The 20,639-nt window shown below is 44.3% G+C and overlaps 16 non-coding genes and 1 pseudogene across 16 annotated transcripts; all 17 read right to left on the bottom strand.

Moving 5' to 3' along the window:
- Nucleotides 1-489: 489 nt before the first annotated feature.
- Nucleotides 490-608, bottom strand: LOC125735944 (5S ribosomal RNA). Its single transcript, XR_007395229.1, has one exon. It is a non-coding gene; the product is annotated as a 5S ribosomal RNA (ribosomal RNA).
- A 1,081-nt stretch (nt 609-1,689) lies between these two features.
- On the bottom strand, nt 1,690-1,808 carry LOC125736629 (5S ribosomal RNA). The gene has a single exon (XR_007395904.1). It is a non-coding gene; the product is annotated as a 5S ribosomal RNA (ribosomal RNA).
- A 1,076-nt stretch (nt 1,809-2,884) lies between these two features.
- LOC125735052 (5S ribosomal RNA) lies at nt 2,885-3,003 on the bottom strand. Its single transcript, XR_007394351.1, has one exon. It is a non-coding gene; the product is annotated as a 5S ribosomal RNA (ribosomal RNA).
- Nucleotides 3,004-4,078: 1,075 nt separating this feature from the next.
- LOC125731997 (5S ribosomal RNA) lies at nt 4,079-4,197 on the bottom strand. Its single transcript, XR_007391678.1, has one exon. It is a non-coding gene; the product is annotated as a 5S ribosomal RNA (ribosomal RNA).
- Nucleotides 4,198-5,272: 1,075 nt separating this feature from the next.
- On the bottom strand, nt 5,273-5,391 carry LOC125735041 (5S ribosomal RNA). Its single transcript, XR_007394340.1, has one exon. It is a non-coding gene; the product is annotated as a 5S ribosomal RNA (ribosomal RNA).
- A 1,077-nt stretch (nt 5,392-6,468) lies between these two features.
- Nucleotides 6,469-6,587, bottom strand: LOC125735825 (5S ribosomal RNA). The gene has a single exon (XR_007395112.1). It is a non-coding gene; the product is annotated as a 5S ribosomal RNA (ribosomal RNA).
- A 1,078-nt stretch (nt 6,588-7,665) lies between these two features.
- LOC125737308 (5S ribosomal RNA) lies at nt 7,666-7,784 on the bottom strand. The gene has a single exon (XR_007396573.1). It is a non-coding gene; the product is annotated as a 5S ribosomal RNA (ribosomal RNA).
- A 1,077-nt stretch (nt 7,785-8,861) lies between these two features.
- LOC125735824 (5S ribosomal RNA) lies at nt 8,862-8,980 on the bottom strand. The gene has a single exon (XR_007395111.1). It is a non-coding gene; the product is annotated as a 5S ribosomal RNA (ribosomal RNA).
- A 1,078-nt stretch (nt 8,981-10,058) lies between these two features.
- Nucleotides 10,059-10,177, bottom strand: LOC125735823 (5S ribosomal RNA). The gene has a single exon (XR_007395110.1). It is a non-coding gene; the product is annotated as a 5S ribosomal RNA (ribosomal RNA).
- Nucleotides 10,178-11,261: 1,084 nt separating this feature from the next.
- Nucleotides 11,262-11,380, bottom strand: LOC125731554 (5S ribosomal RNA; annotated as a pseudogene).
- Nucleotides 11,381-12,459: 1,079 nt separating this feature from the next.
- On the bottom strand, nt 12,460-12,578 carry LOC125735822 (5S ribosomal RNA). The gene has a single exon (XR_007395109.1). It is a non-coding gene; the product is annotated as a 5S ribosomal RNA (ribosomal RNA).
- Nucleotides 12,579-13,660: 1,082 nt separating this feature from the next.
- Nucleotides 13,661-13,779, bottom strand: LOC125736803 (5S ribosomal RNA). The gene has a single exon (XR_007396071.1). It is a non-coding gene; the product is annotated as a 5S ribosomal RNA (ribosomal RNA).
- Nucleotides 13,780-14,856: 1,077 nt separating this feature from the next.
- On the bottom strand, nt 14,857-14,975 carry LOC125736459 (5S ribosomal RNA). Its single transcript, XR_007395737.1, has one exon. It is a non-coding gene; the product is annotated as a 5S ribosomal RNA (ribosomal RNA).
- A 1,083-nt stretch (nt 14,976-16,058) lies between these two features.
- On the bottom strand, nt 16,059-16,177 carry LOC125735194 (5S ribosomal RNA). The gene has a single exon (XR_007394493.1). It is a non-coding gene; the product is annotated as a 5S ribosomal RNA (ribosomal RNA).
- Nucleotides 16,178-17,278: 1,101 nt separating this feature from the next.
- On the bottom strand, nt 17,279-17,397 carry LOC125731232 (5S ribosomal RNA). The gene has a single exon (XR_007391512.1). It is a non-coding gene; the product is annotated as a 5S ribosomal RNA (ribosomal RNA).
- A 1,077-nt stretch (nt 17,398-18,474) lies between these two features.
- On the bottom strand, nt 18,475-18,593 carry LOC125737211 (5S ribosomal RNA). The gene has a single exon (XR_007396478.1). It is a non-coding gene; the product is annotated as a 5S ribosomal RNA (ribosomal RNA).
- Nucleotides 18,594-19,675: 1,082 nt separating this feature from the next.
- LOC125736321 (5S ribosomal RNA) lies at nt 19,676-19,794 on the bottom strand. Its single transcript, XR_007395602.1, has one exon. It is a non-coding gene; the product is annotated as a 5S ribosomal RNA (ribosomal RNA).
- Between the last annotated feature and the right edge of the window lie 845 nt (nt 19,795-20,639).

Here is a 20,639-nt window from a genome sequence, read left to right as displayed (position 1 = left end):
TAAACATTAAGCTGGCATTGAAGGGTGTGAATTACCTCGGCCAATCTGTTCTTTTAAATACAGCTTTTAGCAAGTTTTGAAAGGAGAAGAGCAGAACTTGCTATGCCAATAATATCGAGTATTCTGTGGCGAAGTGGTTTTTGCATAGAAAACAAAGCGGTCAGTTGAAGAGGAATAATATCAGTACTTTGTTTAAAACTGTGTGTAAAAAGCTGTCTCTTTATCATTAACAATAAGTTGTAAAACGTGAATGGGGAGTGACAGTCTTCAAGTTTGTGAGAAGATCGCGCCCTGGTGGAATAAAGGCACGAACAGCTTACAGCACCTAGAATTACCAGGAAGTATTTAGAGTAAAACGGTTTCTAAAAGCTGCCTTTATGAATGACAGAAAAAAAATATATATATATAAAATAGTAAAATGGAAGGGGAGTGATAGATTTAAATTAATCGTGAAGTGGAGCGCCCCCTGTATAAAGTAAAAGTGAGAAAAGCTTACAGCACCTGGTATTCCTAGGTGGTCTCCCATCCAAGTACTAACCAGACCCTACCCTGCTTAGCTTCCGAGATCAGACAAGATCAGGCGTGTTCAGGGTGGTATGGCCGTAAGCGTGAGATGCTACCAAAAACAGCCCTTTTGCATTACACGCCTCTATACATGCCAGTTGGTCCCATTGGATACTACTAATGTTCTTTTTTTTTTTTTTTTATCTGACTCACACTGCAGCCCCACCATCCAATCGGCAGCGCCGGACCCACACCAAACATTCACCAAACTACTCAGCCGGCAGCCTACCACAATTATTCCATTCTTTCCGCATCCGCACACTTCCTTCTTTTTAACTCCTTTTCACTACCGCACAGGTTAATCGCCGCACGTCCCCCGCCGGCAAACATTACTCTTTTGCCTACTGCATGCAGGCTTCTCTTAACGACCCTCTGTTATCAACTCCGCTAACAGCCACAAAATCTCCGCCGCACGAAGCCCACTGGTAGCTGCTGAATCACATGCTTCCCCAAAACGTCGCGCTGTAAGAACACTGGGAGCTACACACACCAACAAGTCCATACTGCAGGCTGCAGCCAGACCTATTTTCTACATTCAAACATCGACAGCCTCTTCTCTCTAAAAATTCACCAGACCGCTTCTACCACCAGTAAAGAAGTTTCCATCCCTAATTCCTCTGTGATTCCCACTAACCTAAACATTAAGCTGGCATTGAAGGGTGTGAATTACCCCGGCCAATCTGTTCTTTTAAATACAGCTTTTAGCAAGTTTTGAAAGGAGAAGAGCAGAACTTGCTATGCCAATAATATCGAGTCTTCTGTGGCGAAGTGCTTTTTGCATAGAAAACAAAGCGGTCAGTTGAAGAGGAATAATATCAGTACTTTGTTTAAAACTGTGTGTAAAAAGCTGTCTCTTTATCATTAACAATAAGTTGTAAAACGTGAATGGGGAGTGACAGTCTTCAAGTTTGTGAGAAGATCGCGCCCTGGTGGAATAAAGGCACGAACAGCTTACAGCACCTAGAATTACCAGGAAGTATTTAGAGTAAAACGGTTTCTAAAAGCTGCCTTTATGAATGAGAAAAAAAAAAAAATATATATATAAAATAGTAAAATGGAAGGGGAGTGATAGATTTAAATTAATCGTGAAGTGGAGCGCCCCCTGTATAAAGTAAAAGTGAGAAAAGCTTACAGCACCTGGTATTCCCATGTGGTCTCCCATCCAGGTACAAACCAGACCCTACCCTGCTTAGCTTCCGAGATCAGACAAGATCGGACGTGTTCAGGGTGGTATGGCCGTAAGCGAGAGATGCTACCAAAAACAGCCCTTTTGCATTACACGTCTCTATACATGCCAGTTAGTCCCATTGGATCCTACTCCTGGTTTTTTTTTTTTTTTATCTGACTCACACTGCAGCCCCACCATCCAATCGGCAGCGCCGGACCCACACCAAACATTCACCAAACTACTCAGCCGGCAGCCTACCACAATTATTCCATTCTTTCCGCATCCGCACACTTCCTTCTTTTTAACTCCTTTTCACTACCGCACAGGTTAATCGCCGCACGTCCCCCGCCGGCAAACATTACTCCTTTGCCTACTGCATGTAGGCTTCTCTTAACGACCCTCTGTTATCAACTCCGCTAACAGCCACAAAATCTCTGCCGCACGAAGCCCACTGGTAGCTGCTGAATCACATGCTTCCCCAAAACGTCGCGCTGTCAGAACACTGGAAGCTACACACACCAACAAGTCCATACTGCAGGCTGCAGCCAGAACAATTTTCTACATTCAAACATCGACAGCCTCTTCTCTCTAAAAATTCACCAGACCGCTTCTACCACCAGCAAAGAAGTTTCCATCCGTAATTCCTCTGTGATTCCCACTAACCTAAACATTAAGCTGGCATTGAAGGGTGTGAATTACCTCGGCCAATCTGTTCTTTTAAATACAGCTTTTAGCAAGTTTTGAAAGGAGAAGAGCAGAACTTGCTATGCCAATAATATCGAGTCTTCTGTGGCGAAGTGCTTTTTGCATAGAAAACAAAGCGGTCAGTTGAAGAGGAATAATATCAGTACTTTGTTTAAAACTGTGTGTAAAAAGCTGTCTCTTTATCATTAACAATAAGTTGTAAAACGTGAATGGGGAGTGACAGTCTTCAAGTTTGTGAGAAGATCGCGCCCTGGTGGAATAAAGGCACGAACAGCTTACAGCACCTAGAATTACCAGGAAGTATTTAGAGTAAAACGGTGTGTAAAAGCTGCCTTTATGAATGAGAGAAAAATATATATATATATAAAATAGTAAAATGGAAGGGGAGTGATAGATTTAAATTAATCGTGAAGTGGAGCGCCCCCTGTATAAAGTAAAAGTGAGAAAAGCTTACAGCACCTGGTATTCCCAGGAGGTCTCCCATCCAAGTACTAACCAGACCCTACCCTGCTTGGCTTCCGAGATCGGATGAGATCGGGTGTGTTCAGGGTGGTATGGCCATAAGCGAGAGACGCAACCAAAAACAGCCCTTTTGCATTACACGCGTCTATACATGCCAGTTAGTCCCATTGGATCCTACTCCTGGTTTTTTTTTTTTTTATCTGACTCACACTGCAGCACCACCATCCAATCGGCAGCGCCGGACCCACACCAAACATTCACCAAACTACTCAGCCGGCAGCCTACCACAATTATTCCATTCTTTCCGCATCCGCACACTTCCTTCTTTTTAACTCCTTTTCACTACCGCACAGGTTAATCGCCGCACGTCCCCCGCCGGCAAACATTACTCCTTTGCCTACTGCATGCAGGCTTCTCTTAACGACCCTCTGTTATCAACTCCGCTAACAGCCACAAAATCTCCGCCGCACGAAGCCCACTGGTAGCTGCTGAATCACATGCTTCCCCAAAACGTCGCGCTGTCAGAACACTGGGAGCTACACACACCAACAAGTCCATACTGCAGGCTGCAGCCAGAACAATTTTCTACATTCAAACATCGACGGCCTCTTCTCTCTAAAAATTCACCAGACCGCTTCTACCACCAGCAAAGAAGTTTCCATCCCTAATTCCTCTGTGATTCCCACTAACCTAAACATTAAGCTGGCATTGAAGGGTGTGAATTACCCCGGCCAATCTGTTCTTTTAAATACAGCTTTTAGCAAGTTTTGAAAGGAGAAGAGCAGAACTTGCTATGCCAATAATATCGAGTCTTCTGTGGCGAAGTGGTTTTTGCATAGAAAACAAAGCGGTCAGTTGAAGAGGAATAATATCAGTACTTTGTTTAAAACTGTGTGTAAAAAGCTGTCTCTTTATCATTAACAATAAGTTGTAAAACGTGAATGGGGAGTGACAGTCTTCAAGTTTGTGAGAAGATCGCGCCCTGGTGGAATAAAGGCACGAACAGCTTACAGCACCTAGAATTACCAGGAAGTATTTGGAGTAAAACGGTGTGTAAAAGCTGCCTTTATGAATGAGAGAAAAATATATATATATATAAAATAGTAAAATGGAAGGGGAGTGATAGATTTAAATTAATCGTGAAGTGGAGCGTCCCCTGTATAAAGTAAAAGTGAGAAAAGCTTACAGCACCTGGTATTCCCAGGAGGTCTCCCATCGAAGTACTAACCAGACCCTACCCTGCTTGGCTTCCGAGATCGGATGAGATCGGGTGTGTTCAGGGTGGTATGGCCATAAGCGAGAGACGCGACCAAAAACAGCCCTTTTGCATTACACGCGTCTATACATGCCAGTTAGTCCCATTGGATCCTACTCCTGGTTTTTTTTTTTTTTATCTGACTCACACTGCAGCACCACCATCCAATCGGCAGCGCCGGACCCACACCAAACATTCACCAAACTACTCAGCCGGCAGCCTACCACAATTATTCCATTCTTTCCGCATCCGCACACTTCCTTCTTTTTAACTCCTTTTCACTACCGCACAGGTTAATCGCCGCACGTCCCCCGCCGGCAAACATTACTCCTTTGCCTACTGCATGCAGGCTTCTCTTAACGACCCTCTGTTATCAACTCCGCTAACAGCCACAAAATCTCCGCCGCACGAAGCCCACTGGTAGCTGCTGAATCACATGCTTCCCCAAAACGTCGCGCTGTCAGAACACTGGGAGCTACACACACCAACAAGTCCATACTGCAGGCTGCAGCCAGACCTATTTTCTACATTCAAACATCGACGGCCTCTTCTCTCTAAAAATTCACCAGACCGCTTCTACCACCAGCAAAGAAGTTTCCATCCCTAATTCCTCTGTGATTCCCACTAACCTAAACATTAAGCTGGCATTGAAGGGTGTGAATTACCCCGGCCAATCTGTTCTTTTAAATACAGCTTTTAGCAAGTTTTGAAAGGAGAAGAGCAGAACTTGCTATGCCAATAATATCGAGTCTTCTGTGGCGAAGTGCTTTTTGCATAGAAAACAAAGCGGTCAGTTGAAGAGGAATAATATCAGTACTTTGTTTAAAACTGTGTGTAAAAAGCTGTCTCTTTATCATTAACAATAAGTTGTAAAACGTGAATGGGGAGTGACAGTCTTCAAGTTTGTGAGAAGATCGCGCCCTGGTGGAATAAAGGCACGAACAGCTTACAGCACCTAGAATTACCAGGAAGTATTTAGAGTAAAACGGTGTGTAAAAGCTGCCTTTATGAATGAGAGAAAAATATATATATATATAAAATAGTAAAATGGAAGGGGAGTGATAGATTTAAATTAATCGTGAAGTGGAGCGCCCCCTGTATAAAGTAAAAGTGAGAAAAGCTTACAGCACCTGGTATTCCCAGGAGGTCTCCCATCCAAGTACTAACCAGACCCTACCCTGCTTGGCTTCCGAGATCGGATGAGATCGGGTGTGTTCAGGGTGGTATGGCCATAAGCGAGAGACGCAACCAAAAACAGCCCTTTTGCATTACACGCGTCTATACATGCCAGTTAGTCCCATTGGATCCTACTCCTGATTTTTTTTTTTTTTATCTGACTCACACTGCAGCACCACCATCCAATCGGCAGCGCCGGACCCACACCAAACATTCACCAAACTACTCAGCCGGCAGCCTACCACAATTATTCCATTCTTTCCGCATCCGCACACTTCCTTCTTTTTAACTCCTTTTCACTACCGCACAGGTTAATCGCCGCACGTCCCCCGCCGGCAAACATTACTCCTTTGCCTACTGCATGCAGGCTTCTCTTAACGACCCTCTGTTATCAACTCTGCTAACAGCCACAAAATCTCCGCCGCACGAAGCCCACTGGTAGCTGCTGAATCACATGCTTCCCCAAAACGTCGCGCTGTCAGAACACTGGGAGCTACACACACCAACAAGTCCATAATGCAGGCTGCAGCCAGAACAATTTTCTACATTCAGACATCGACGGCCTCTTCTCTCTAAAAATTCACCAGACCGCTTCTACCACCAGCAAAGAAGTTTCCATCCCTAATTCCTCTGTGACTCCCACTAACCTAAACATTAAGCTGGCATTGAAGGGTGTGAATTACCCCGTCCAATCTCTTCTTTTAAATACAGCTTTTAGCAAGTTTTGAAAGGAGAAGAGCAGAACTTGCTATGCCAATAATATCGAGTCTTCTGTGGCGAAGTGGTTTTTGCATAGAAAACAAAGCGGTCAGTTGAAGAGGAATAATATCAGTACTTTGTTTAAAACTGTGTGTAAAAAGCTGTCTCTTTATCATTAACAATAAGTTGTAAAACGTGAATGGGGAGTGACAGTCTTCAAGTTTGTGAGAAGATCGCGCCCTGGTGGAATAAAGGTACGAACAGCTTACAGCACCTAGAATTACCAGGAAGTATTTAGAGTAAAACGGTGTGTAAAAGCTGCCTTTATGAATGAGAGAAAAAAATATATATATATATAAAATAGTAAAATGGAAGGGGAGTGATAGATTTAAATTAATCGTGAAGTGGAGCGCCCCCTGTATAAAGTAAAAGTGAGAAAAGCTTACAGCACCTGGTATTCCCAGGAGGTCTCCCATCCAAGTATTAACCAGACCCTAGCCTGCTTAGCTTCCGAGATCAGATGAGATCGGGCGTGTTCAGGGTGGTATGGCCGCAAGCGAGAGACGCTACCAAAAACAGCCCTTTTGCATTACACGCCTCTATACATGCCAGTTAGTCCCATTGGATCCTACTCCTGTTTTTTTTTTTTTTTTATCTGACTCACACTGCAGCCCCACCATCCAATCGGCAGCGCCGGACCCACACCAAACATTCACCAAACTACTCAGCCGGCAGCCTACCACAATTATTCCATTCTTTCCGCATCCGCACACTTCCTTCTTTTTAACTCCTTTTCACTACCGCACAGGTTAATCGCCGCACGTCCCCCGCCGGCAAACATTACTCCTTTGCCTACTGCATGCAGGCTTCTCTTAACGACCCTCTGTTATCAACTCCGCTAACAGCCACAAAATCTCCGCCGCACGAAGCCCACTGGTAGCTGCTGAATCACATGCTTCCCCAAAACGTCGCGCTGTCAGAACACTGGGAGCTACACACACCAACAAGTCCATACTGCAGGCTGCAGCCAGAACAATTTTCTACATTCAAACATCGACGGCCTCTTCTCTCTAAAAATTCACCAGACCGCTTCTACCACTAGCAAAGAAGTTTCCATCCCTAATTCCTCTGTGATTCCCACTAACCTAAACATTAAGCTGGCATTGAAGGGTGTGAATTACCCCGGCCAATCTGTTCTTTTAAATACAGCTTTTAGCAAGTTTTGAAAGGAGAAGAGCAGAACTTGCTATGCCAATAATATCGAGTCTTCTGTGGCGAAGTGGTTTTTGCATAGAAAACAAAGCGGTCAGTTGAAGAGGAATAATATCAGTACTTTGTTTAAAACTGTGTGTAAAAAGCTGTCTCTTTATCATTAACAATAAGTTGTAAAACGTGAATGGGGAGTGACAGTCTTCAAGTTTGTGAGAAGATCGCGCCCTGGTGGAATAAAGGTATGAACAGCTTACAGCACCTAGAATTACCAGGAAGTATTTAGAGTAAAACGGTGTGTAAAAGCTGCCTTTATGATTGAGAGAAAAAAATATATATATATATAAAATAGTAAAATGGAAGGGGAGTGATAGATTTAAATTAATCGTGAAGTGGAGCGCCCCCTGTATAAAGTAAAAGTGAGAAAAGCTTACAGCACCTGGTATGCCCAGGAGGTCTCCCATCCAAGTATTAACCAGACCCTAGCCTGCTTAGCTTCCGAGATCAGATGAGATCGGGCGTGTTCAGGGTGGTATGGCCGCAAGCGAGAGACGCTACCAAAAACAGCCCTTTTGCATTACACGCCTCTATACATGCCAGTTAGTCCCATTGGATCCTACTCCTGTTTTTTTTTTTTTTTATCTGACTCACACTGCAGCCCCACCATCCAATCGGCAGCGCCGGACCCACACCAAACATTCACCAAACTACTCAGCCGGCAGCCTACCACAATTATTCCATTCTTTCCGCATCCGCACACTTCCTTCTTTTTAACTCCTTTTCACTACCGCACAGGTTAATCGCCGCACGTCCCCCGCCGGCAAACATTACTCCTTTGCCTACTGCATGCAGGCTTCTCTTAACGACCCTCTGTTATCAACTCCGCTAACAGCCACAAAATCTCCGCCGCACGAAGCCCACTGGTAGCTGCTGAATCACATGCTTCCCCAAAATGTCGCGCTGTCAGAACACTGGGAGCTACACACACCAACAAGTCCATACTGCAGGCTGCAGCCAGAACAATTTTCTACATTCAAACATCGACGGCCTCTTCTCTCTAAAAATTCACCAGACCGCTTCTACCACCAGCAAAGAAGTTTCCATCCCTAATTCCTCTGTGATTCCCACTAACCTAAACATTAAGCTGGCATTGAAGGGTGTGAATTACCCCGGCCAATCTGTTCTTTTAAATACAGCTTTTAGCAAGTTTTGAAAGGAGAAGAGCAGAACTTGCTATGCCAATAATATCGAGTCTTCTGTGGCGAAGTGGTTTTTGCATAGAAAACAAAGCGGTCAGTTGAAGAGGAATAATATCAGTACTTTGTTTAAAACTGTGTGTAAAAAGCTGTCTCTTTATCATTAACAATAAGTTGTAAAACGTGAATGGGGAGTGACAGTCTTCAAGTTTGTGAGAAGATCGCGCCCTGGTGGAATAAAGGTACGAACAGCTTACAGCACCTAGAATTACCAGGAAGTATTTAGAGTAAAACGGTGTGTAAAAGCTGCCTTTATGAATGAGAGAAAAAAAAAAATATATATATAAAATAGTAAAATGGAAGGGGAGTGATAGATTTAAATTAATCGTGAAGTGGAGCGCCCCCTGTATAAAGTAAAAGTGAGAAAAGCTTACAGCACCTGGTATTCCCAGGAGGTCTCCCATCCAAGTATTAACCAGACCCTAGCCTGCTTAGCTTCCGAGATCAGATGAGATCGGGCGTGTTCAGGGTGGTATGGCCGCAAGCGAGAGACGCTACCAAAAACAGCCCTTTTGCATTACACGCCTCTATACATGCCAGTTAGTCCCATTGGATCCTACTCCTGTTTTTTTTTTTTTTTTATCTGACTCACACTGCAGCCCCACCATCCAATCGGCAGCGCCGGACCCACACCAAACATTCACCAAACTACTCAGCCGGCAGCCTACCACAATTATTCCATTCTTTCCGCATCCGCACACTTCCTTCTTTTTAACTCCTTTTCACTACCGCACAGGTTAATCGCCGCACGTCCCCCGCCGGCAAACATTACTCCTTTGCCTACTGCATGCAGGCTTCTCTTAACGACCCTCTGTTATCAACTCCGCTAACAGCCACAAAATCTCCGCCGCACGAAGCCCACTGGTAGCTGCTGAATCACATGCTTCCCCAAAACGTCGCACTGTCAGAACACTGGGAGCTACACACACCAACAAGTCCATACTGCAGGCTGCAGCCAGAACAATTTTCTACATTCAAACATCGACGGCCTCTTCTCTCTAAAAATTCACCAGACCGCTTCTACCACCAGCAAAGAAGTTTCCATCCCTAATTCCTCTGTGATTCCCACTAACCTAAACATTAAGCTGGCATTGAAGGGTGTGAATTACCCCGGCCAATCTGTTCTTTTAAATACAGCTTTTAGCAAGTTTTGAAAGGAGAAGAGCAGAACTTGCTATGCCAATAATATCGAGTCTTCTGTGGCGAAGTGGTTTTTGCATAGAAAACAAAGCGGTCAGTTGAAGAGGAATAATATCAGTACTTTGTTTAAAACTGTGTGTAAAAAGCTGTCTCTTTATCATTAACAATAAGTTGTAAAACGTGAATGGGGAGTGACAGTCTTCAAGTTTGTGAGAAGATCGCGCCCTGGTGGAATAAAGGTACGAACAGCTTACAGCACCTAGAATTACCAGGAAGTATTTAGAGTAAAACGGTGTGTAAAAGCTGCCTTTATGAATGAGAGAAAAATATATATATATATATAAAATAGTAAAATGGAAGGGGAGTGATAGATTTAAATTAATCGTGAAGTGGAGCGCCCCCTGTATAAAGTAAAAGTGAGAAAAGCTTACAGCACCTGGTATTCCCAGGAGGTCTCCCATCCAAGTATTAACCAGACCCTAGCCTGCTTAGCTTCCGAGATCAGATGAGATCGGGCGTGTTCAGGGTGGTATGGCCGCAAGCGAGAGACGCTACCAAAAACAGCCCTTTTGCATTACACGCCTCTATACATGCCAGTTAGTCCCATTGGATCCTACTCCTGTTTTTTTTTTTTTTTTATCTGACTCACACTGCAGCCCCACCATCCAATCGGCAGCGCCGGACCCACACCAAACATTCACCAAACTACTCAGCCGGCAGCCTACCACAATTATTCCATTCTTTCCGCATCCGCACACTTCCTTCTTTTTAACTCCTTTTCACTACCGCACAGGTTAATCGCCGCACGTCCCCCGCCGGCAAACATTACTCCTTTGCCTACTGCATGCAGGCTTCTCTTAACGACCCTCTGTTATCAACTCCGCTAACAGCCACAAAATCTCCGCCGCACGAAGCCCACTGGTAGCTGCTGAATCACATGCTTCCCCAAAACGTCGCGCTGTCAGAACACTGGGAGCTACACACACCAACAAGTCCATACTGCAGGCTGCAGCCAGAACAATTTTCTACATTCAAACATCGACGGCCTCTTCTCTCTAAAAATTCACCAGACCACTTCTACCACCAGCAAAGAAGTTTCCATCCCTAATTCCTCTGTGATTCCCACTAACCTAAACATTAAGCTGGCATTGAAGGGTGTGAATTACCCCGGCCAATCTGTTCTTTTAAATACAGCTTTTAGCAAGTTTTGAAAGGAGAAGAGCAGAACTTGCTATGCCAATAATATCGAGTCTTCTGTGGCGAAGTGGTTTTTGCATAGAAAACAAAGCGGTCAGTTGAAGAGGAATAATATCAGTACTTTGTTTAAAACTGTGTGTAAAAAGCTGTCTCTTTATTATTAACAATAAGTTGTAAAACGTGAATGGGGAGTGACAGTCTTCAAGTTTGTGAGAAGATCGCGCCCTGGTGGAATAAAGGCACGAACAGCTTACAGCACCTAGAATTACCATGAAGTATTTAGAGTAAAACGGTTTCTAAAATCTGCCTTTATGAATGAGAGAAAAAAAAAAATATATATATATATATAAAATAGTCAAATGGAAGGGGAGTGATAGATTTAAATTAATCGTGAAGTGGAGCGCCCCCTGTATAAAGTAAAAGTGAGAAAAGCTTACAGCACCTGGTATTCCCAGGAGGTCTCCCATCCAAGTACTAACCAGACCCTACTCTGCTTGGCTTCAACGATCAGATGAGATCAGGCGTGTTCAGGGTGGTATGGCCATAAGCGAGAGACGCTACCAAAAACAGCCCTTTTGCATTACACGCGTCTATACATGCCAGTTAGTCCCATTGGATCCTACTCCTGGTTTTTTTTTTTTTTTTATCTGACTCACACTGCAGCACCACCATCCAATCGGCAGCGCCGGACCCACACCAAACATTCACCAAACTACTCAGCCGGCAGCCTACCACAATTATTCCATTCTTTCCGCATCCGCACACTTCCTTCTTTTTAACTCCTTTTCACTATCGCACAGGTTAATCGCCGCACGTCCCCCGCCGGCAAACATTACTCCTTTGCCTACTGCATGCAGGCTTCTCTTAACGACCCTCTGTTATCAACTCCGCTAACAGCCACAAAATCTCCGCCGCACGAAGCCCACTGGTAGCTGCTGAATCACATGCTTCCCCAAAACGTCGTGCTGTCAGAACACTGGGAGCTACACACACCAACAAGTCCATACTGCAGGCTGCAGCCAGAACAATTTTCTACATTCAAACATCGATGGCCTCTTCTCTCTAAAAATTCACCAGACCGCTTCTACCACCAGCAAAGAAGTTTCCATCCCTAATTCCTCTGTGATTCCCACTAACCTAAACATTAAGCTGGCATTGAAGGGTGTGAATTACCCCGGCCAATCTGTTCTTTTAAATACAGCTTTTAGCAAGTTTTGAAAGGAGAAGAGCAGAACTTGCTATGTCAATAATATCGAGTCTTCTGTGGCGAAGTGGTTTTTGCATAGAAAACAAAGCGGTCAGTTGAAGAGGAATAATATCAGTACTTTGTTTAAAACTGTGTGTAAAAAGCTGTCTCTTTATCATTAACAATAAGTTGTAAAACGTGAATGGGGAGTGACAGTCTTCAAGTTTGTGAGAAGATCGCGCCCTGGTGGAATAAAGGTACGAACAGCTTACAGCACCTAGAATTACCAGGAAGTATTTAGAGTAAAACGGTGTGTAAAAGCTGCCTTTATGAATGAGAGAAAAATATATATATATATATAAAATAGTAAAATGGAAGGGGAGTGATAGATTTAAATTAATCGTGAAGTGGAGCGCCCCCTGTATAAAGTAAAAGTGAGAAAAGCTTACAGCACCTGGTATTCCCAGGAGGTCTCCCATCCAAGTATTAACCAGACCCTAGCCTGCTTAGCTTCCGAGATCAGATGAGATCGGGCGTGTTCAGGGTGGTATGGCCGCAAGCGAGAGACGCTACCAAAAACAGCCCTTTTGCATTACACGCCTCTATACATGCCAGTTAGTCCCATTGGATCCTACTCCTGTTTTTTTTTTTTTTTTATCTGACTCACACTGCAGCCCCACCATCCAATCGGCAGCGCCGGACCCACACCAAACATTCACCAAACTACTCAGCCGGCAGCCTACCACAATTATTCCATTCTTTCCGCATCCGCACACTTCCTTCTTTTTAACTCCTTTTCACTACCGCACAGGTTAATCGCCGCACGTCCCCCGCCGGCAAACATTACTCCTTTGCCTACTGCATGCAGGCTTCTCTTAACGACCCTCTGTTATCAACTCCGCTAACAGCCACAAAATCTCCGCCGCACGAAGCCCACTGGTAGCTGCTGAATCACATGCTTCCCCAAAACGTCGCGCTGTCAGAACACTGGGAGCTACACACACCAACAAGTCCATACTGCAGGCTGCAGCCAGAACAATTTTCTACATTCAAACATCGACGGACTCTTCTCTCTAAAAATTCACCAGACCACTTCTACCACCAGCAAAGAAGTTTCCATCCCTAATTCCTCTGTGATTCCCACTAACCTAAACATTAAGCTGGCATTGAAGGGTGTGAATTACCCCGGCCAATCTGTTCTTTTAAATACAGCTTTTAGCAAGTTTTGAAAGGAGAAGAGCAGAACTTGCTATGCCAATAATATCGAGTCTTCTGTGGTGAAGTGGTTTTTGCATAGAAAACAAAGCGGTCAGTTGAAGAGGAATAATATCAGTACTTTGTTTAAAACTGTGTGTAAAAAGCTGTCTCTTTATTATTAACAATAAGTTGTAAAACGTGAATGGGGAGTGACAGTCTTCAAGTTTGTGAGAAGATCGCGCCCTGGTGGAACAAAGGCACGAACAGCTTACAGCACCTAGAATTACCATGAAGTATTTAGAGTAAAACGGTTTCTAAAAGCTGCCTTTATGAATGAGAGAAAAAAAAATATATATATATATATAAAATAGTAAAATGGAAGGGGAGTGATAGATTTAAATTAATCGTGAAGTGGAGCGCCCCCTGTATAAAGTAAAAGTGAGAAAAGCTTACAGCACCTGGTATTCCCAGGAGGTCTCCCATCCAAGTACTAACCAGACCCTACCCTGCTTGGCTTCAGCGATCAGATGAGATCAGGCGTGTTCAGGGTGGTATGGCCATAAGCGAGAGACGCTATCAAAAACAGCCCTTTTGCATTACACGCGTCTATACATGCCAGTTAGTCCCATTGGATCCTATTCCTGGTTTTTTTTTTTTTTTTATCTGACTCACACTGCAGCACCACCATCCAATCGGCAGCGCCGGACCCACACCAAACATTCACCAAACTACTCAGCCGGCAGCCTACCACAATTATTCCATTCTTTCCGCATCCGCACACTTCCTTCTTTTTAACTCCTTTTCACTATCGCACAGGTTAATCGCCGCACGTCCCCCGCCGGCAAACATTACTCCTTTGCCTACTGCATGCAGGCTTCTCTTAACGACACTCTGTTATCAACTCCGCTAACAGCCACAAAATCTCCGCCGCACGAAGCCCACTGGTAGCTGCTGAATCACATGCTTCCCCAAAACGTCGCACTGTCAGAACACTGGGAGCTACACACACCAACAAGTCCATACTGCAGGCTGCAGCCAGAACAATTTTCTACATTCAAACATCGACGGCCTCTTCTCTCTAAAAATTCACCAGACCGCTTCTACCACCAGCAAAGAAGTTTCCATCCCTAATTCCTCTGTGATTCCCACTAACCTAAACATTAAGCTGGCATTGAAGGGTGTGAATTACCCCGGCCAATCTGTTCTTTTAAATACAGCTTTTAGCAAGTTTTGAAAGGAGAAGAGCAGAACTTGCTATGCCAATAATATCGAGTCTTCTGTGGCGAAGTGCTTTTTGCATAGAAAACAAAGCGGTCAGTTGAAGAGGAATAATATCAGTACTTTGTTTAAAACTGTGTGTAAAAAGCTGTCTCTTTATCATTAACAATAAGTTGTAAAACGTGAATGGGGAGTGACAGTCTTCAAGTTTGTGAGAAGATCGCGCCCTGGTGGAATAAAGGCACGAACACCTTACAGCACCTAGAATTACCAGGAAGTATTTAGAGTAAAACGGTTTCTGAAAGCTGGCTTTATGAAAGAGAGAATAGAAAATATATATATAAAATAGTAAAATGGAAGGGGAGTGATAGATTTAAATTAATCGTGAAGTGGAGCGCCCCCTGTATGAAGTAAAAGTGAGAAAAGCTTACAGCACCTGGTATTCCCAGGTGGTCTCCCATCCAAGTACTAACCAGACCCTACCTTGCTTAGCTTCCAAGATCAGATGAGATCGGGCGTGTTCAGGAAGGTATGGCCATAAGCGAGAGACGCTACAAAAAACAGCCCTTTTGCATTACACGCGTCTATACATGCCAGTTATTCCCATTGGATCCTACTCCTGGTTTTTTTTTTTTTTATCTGACTCACACTGCAGCACCACCATCCAATCGGCAGCGCCGGACCCACACCAAACATTCACCAAACTACTCAGCCGGCAGCCTACCACAATTATTCCATTCTTTCCGCATCCGCACACTTCCTTCTCGTTAAGTCCTTTTCACTACCTCACAGGTTAATCGCCGCACGTCCCCCGCCGGCAAACATTACTTATTTGCCTACCGCATGCAGGCTTCTCTTAACGACCCTCTGCTATCAACTCAGCTAACAGCCACTAAATCTCCGCCGCACGAAGCCCACTGGTAGCTGCTGAATCACATGCTTCCCGCAAAACGTCGCGCTGTCAGAACACTGGGAGCTACACACACCAAGAAGTCCATACTGCAGGCTGCAGCCAGAACAATTTTCTACATTCAAACATCGACGGCCTCTTCTCTCTAAAAATTCACCAGACCGCTTCTACCACCAGCAAAGAAGTTTCCATCCCTAATTCCTCTGTGATTCCCACTAACCTAAACATTAAGCTGGCATTGAAGTGTGTAAATTACCCCGGCCAACCTGCTCTTTTAAATACAGCTTTTAGCAAGTTTTGAAAGGAGGAGAAGAGCAGACCTTGCTATGCCAATAATATCGAGTCTTCTGTGGCGAAGTGGTTTTTGCATAGAAAACAAAGCGGTGAGTTGAAGAGGAATTATATCAGTACTTTGTTTAAAACTGTGTGTAAAAAGCTGTCTCTTTATTATTAACAATAAGTTGTAAAACGTGAATGGGGAGTGACAGTCTTCAAGTTTGTGAGAAGATCGCGCCCTGGTGGAATAAAGGCACGAACAGCTTACAGCACCTAGAATTACCAGGAAGTATTTAGAGTTAAACGGTTTCTAAAAGCTGCCTTTATGAATGAGAGAAAAAAAAAAATATATATATATAAAATAGTAAAATGGAAGGGGAGTGATAGATTTAAATTAATCGTGAAGTGGAGCGCCCCCTGTATAAAGTAAAAGTGAGATAAGCTTACAGCACCTGGTATTCCCAGGAGGTCTCCCATCCAAATACTAGCCAGACCCTACACTGCTTAGCTTCCGAGATCAGACGAGATCGGGCGCGTTCAGGGTGGTATGGCCGTAAGCGAGAGACGCTACCAAAAACAGCCCTTTTGCATTACACGCCTCTATACATGCCAGTTGGTCCCATTGGATCCTACTAATGTTCTTTTTTTTTTTTTATCTGACTCACACTGCAGCCCCACCATCCAATCGGCAGCGCCGGACCCACACCAAACATTCACCAAACTACTCAGCCGGCAGCCTACCACAATTATTCCATTCTTTCCGCATCCGCACACTTCCTTCTCTTTAAGTCCTTTTCACTACCTCACAGGTTAATCGCCGCACGTCCCCCGCCGGCAAACATTACTCATTTGCCTACCGCATGCAGGCTTCTCTTAACGACCCACTGCTATCAACTCAGCTAACAGCCACAAAATCACCGCCGCACGAAGCCCACTGGTAGCTGCTGAATCACATGCTTCCCCAAAACGTCGCGCTGTCAGAACACTGGGAGCTACACACACCAACAAGTCCATACTTCAGGCTGCAGCCAGAACAATTATCTACATTCAAACATCGACGGCCTCTTCTCTCTAAAAATTCACCAGACCGCTTCTACCACCAGCAAAGAAGTTTCCATCCCTAATTCCTCTGTGATTCCCACTAACCTAAACAATAAGCTGGCATTGAAGTGTGTGAATTACCATGGCCAACCTGCTCTTTTAAATACAGCTTTCAGCAAGTTTTGAAAGGAGAAGAGCAGAACTTGCTATGCCAATAATATCGAGTCTTCTGTGGCGAAGTGGTTTTTGCATAGAAAACAAAGCGGTGAGTTGAAGAGGAATTATATCAGTACTTTGTTTAAAACTGTGTGTAAAAAGCTGTCTCTTTATCATTAACAATAAGTTGTAAAACGTGAATGGGGAGTGACAGTCTTCAAGTTTGTGAGAAGATCGTGCCCTGGTGGAATAAAGGCACGGACAGCTTACAGCACCTAGAATTACCAGGAAGTATTTAGAGTAAAACGGTTTCTGAAAGCTGGCTTTATGAAAGAGAGAAAAAAAATATATATATAAAATAGTAAAATGGAAGGGGAGTGCTAGATTTAAATTAATCGTGAAGTGGAGCCCACTGCTATCAACTCAGCTAACAGCCACCCCTGTATGACGTAAAAGTGAGAAAAGCTTACAGCACCTGGTATTCCCAGGTGGTCTCCCATCCAAGTACTAACCAGACCCTACCTTGCTTAGCTTCCAAGATCAGACAAGATCGGGCGTGTTCAGGAAGGTATGGCCGTAAGAGAGAGACGCTATCAAAAACAGCCCTTTTGCATTACACGCGTCTATACATGCCAGTTATTCCCATTGGATCCTACTCCTGGTTTTTTTTTTTTTTTTATCTGACTCACACTGCAGCACCACCATCCAATCGGCAGCGCCGGACCCACACCAAACATTCACCAAACTACTCAGCCGTCAGTCTACCACAATTATTCTATTCTTTCCGCATCCGCACACTTCCTTCTCTTTAAGTCCTTTTCACTACCGCACAGGTTAATCGCCGCACGTCCCCCGCCGGCAAACATTACTCATTTGCCTACCGCATGCAGGCTTCTCTTAACGACCTTCTGTTATCAACTCCGCTAACAGCCACAAAATCTCCACCGCACGAAGCCCACTGGTAGCTGCTGAATCACATGCTTCCCCATAACGTCGCGCTGTCAGAACACTGGGAGCTACACACACCAAGAAGTCCATACTGCAGGCTGCAGCCAGAACAATTTTCTACATTCAAACATCGACGGCCTCTTCTCTCTAAAAATTCACCAGACCGCTTCTACCACCAGCAAAGAAGTTTCCATCCCTAATTCCTCTGTGATTCCCACTAACCTAAACATTAAGCTGGCATTGAAGGGTGTGAATTACCCCGGCCAACCTGCTCTTTTAAATACAGCTTTTAGCAAGTTTTGAAAGGAGGAGAAAAGCAGACCTTGCTATGCCAATAATATCGAGTCTTCTGTGGTGAAGTGGTTTTTGCATAGAAAACAAAGCGGTGAGTTGAAGAGGAATTATATCAGTACTTTGTTTAAAACTGTGTGTAAAAAGCTGTCTCTTTATTATTAACAATAAGTTGTAAAACGTGAATGGGGAGTGACAGTCTTCAAATTTGTGAGAAGATCGCTCCCTGGTGGAATAAAGGCACGAACAGCTTACAGCAGCTATAATTACCAGGCAGTATTTAGAGTAAAACGGTGTGTAAAAGCTGCCTTTATGAATGAGAGAAAAAAGAAATATATAAAATAGTAAAATGGAAGGGGAGTGATAGATTTAAATTAATCGTGAAGTGGAGCGCCCCCTGTATAAAGTAAAAGTGAGAAAAGCTTACAGCACCTGGTATTCCCAGGAGGTCTCCCATCCAAGTACTAACCAGACCCTAGCCTGCTTAGCTTCCAAGATCAGACGAAATCGGGCGCGTTCAGGGTGGTACGGCCGTAAGCGAGAGACGCTACCAAAAATAGCCCTTTTGCATTACACGCGTCTATACATGCCAGTTAGTCTCATTGGATCCTACTCCTGTTTTTTTTTTTTTTTTTTTTTTATCTGACTCACACTGCAGCCCCACCATCCAATCGGCAGTGCCGGAACCACACCAAACATTCACCAAACTACTCAGCCGGCAGCCTACCACAATTATTCCATTCTTTCCGCATCCGCACACTTCCTTCTCTTTAACTCCTTTTCACTACCGCACAGGTTAATCGCCGCACGTCCCCCGCCGGCAAACATTACTCCTTTGCCTACCGCATGCAGGCTTCTCTTAATGACCTTCTGTTATCAACTCCGCTAACAGCCACAAAATCTCCGCCGCACGAAGCCCACTGGTAGCTGCTGAATCACATGCTTCCCCATAACGTCGCGCTGTCAGAACACTGGGAGCTACACACACCAAGAAGTCCATACTGCAGGCTGCAGCCAGAACAATTTTCTACATTGAAACATCGACGGCCTCTTCTCTCTAAAAATTCACCAGACCGCTTCTACCACCAGCAAAGAAGTTTCCATCCCTAATTCCTCTGTGATTCCCACTAACCTAAACATTAAGCTGGCATTGAAGGGTGTGAATTACCCCGGCCAACCTGCTCTTTTAAATACAGCTTTTAGCAAGTTTTGAAAGGAGGAGAAGAGCAGACCTTGCTATGCCAATAATATCGAGTCTTCTGTGGCGAAGTGGTTTTTGCATAGAAAACAAAGCGGTGAGTTGAAGAGGAATTATATCAGTACTTTGTTTAAAACTGTGTGTAAAAAGCTGTCTCTTTATTATTAACAATAAGTTGTAAAACGTGAATGGGGAGTGACAGTCTTCAAATTTGTGAGAAGATCGCTCCCTGGTGGAATAAAGGCACGAACAGCTTACAGCAGCTATAATTACCAGGCAGTATTTAGAGTAAAACGGTGTGTAAAAGCTGCCTTTATGAATGAGAGAAAAAAGAAATATATAAAATAGTCAAATGGAAGGGGAGTGATACATTTAAATTAATCGTGAAGTGGAGCGCCCCCTGTATAAAGTAAAAGTGAGAAAAGCTGACAGCACCTGGTATTCCCTAGTGGTCTCCCATCCAAGTACTAACCAGACCCTAGCCTGCTTAGCTTCCGAGATCAGACGAGATCGGGCGCGTTCAGGGTGGTATGGCCGTAAGCGAGAGACGCTACCAAAAATAGCCCTTTTGCATTACACGCGTCTATACATGCCAGTTAGTCTCATTGGATCCTACTCCTGTTTTTTTTTTTTTTTTTATCTGACTCACACTGCAGCCCCACCATCCAATCGGCAGTGCCGGAACCACACCAAACATTCACCAAACTACTCAGCCGGCAGCCTACCACAATTATTCCATTCTTTCCGCATCCGCACACTTCCTTCTCTTTAACTCCTTTTCACTACCGCACAGGTTAATCGCCGCACGTCCCCCGCCGGCAAACATTACTCCTTTGCCTACCGCATGCAGGCTTCTCTTAATGACCTTCTGTTATCAACTCCGCTAACAGCCACAAAATCTCCGCCGCACGAAGCCCACTGGTAGCTGCTGAATCACATGCTTTCCCATAACGTCGCGCTGTCAGAACACTGGGAGCTACACACACCAAGAAGTCCATACTGCAGGCTGCAGCCAGAACAATTTTCTACATTCAAACATCGACGGCCTCTTCTCTCTAAAAATTCACCAGACCGCTTCTACCACCAGCAAAGAAGTTTCCATCCCTAATTCCTCTGTGATTCCCACTAACCTAAACATTAAGCTGGCATTGAAGGGTGTGAATTACCCCGGCCAACCTGCTCTTTTAAATACAGCTTTTAGCAAGTTTTGAAAGGAGGAGAAGAGCAGATAATATGCCAATAATATCGAATATTCTGTGGCGAAGTGGTTTTTGCATAGAAAACAAAGCGGTGAGTTGAAGAGGAATTATATCAGTACTTTGTTTAAAACTGTGTGTAAAAAGCTGTCTCTTTATTATTAACAATAAGTTGTAAAATGTGAATGTGG

This window comes from Brienomyrus brachyistius, chromosome 2 (assembly GCF_023856365.1).
Source record: "Brienomyrus brachyistius isolate T26 chromosome 2, BBRACH_0.4, whole genome shotgun sequence".
NCBI classification, from domain to species: domain Eukaryota; kingdom Metazoa; phylum Chordata; class Actinopteri; order Osteoglossiformes; family Mormyridae; genus Brienomyrus; species Brienomyrus brachyistius.
Note: the sequence above shows the minus strand (reverse complement) of the source record. Positions and strands in the feature narration are given on the sequence as shown.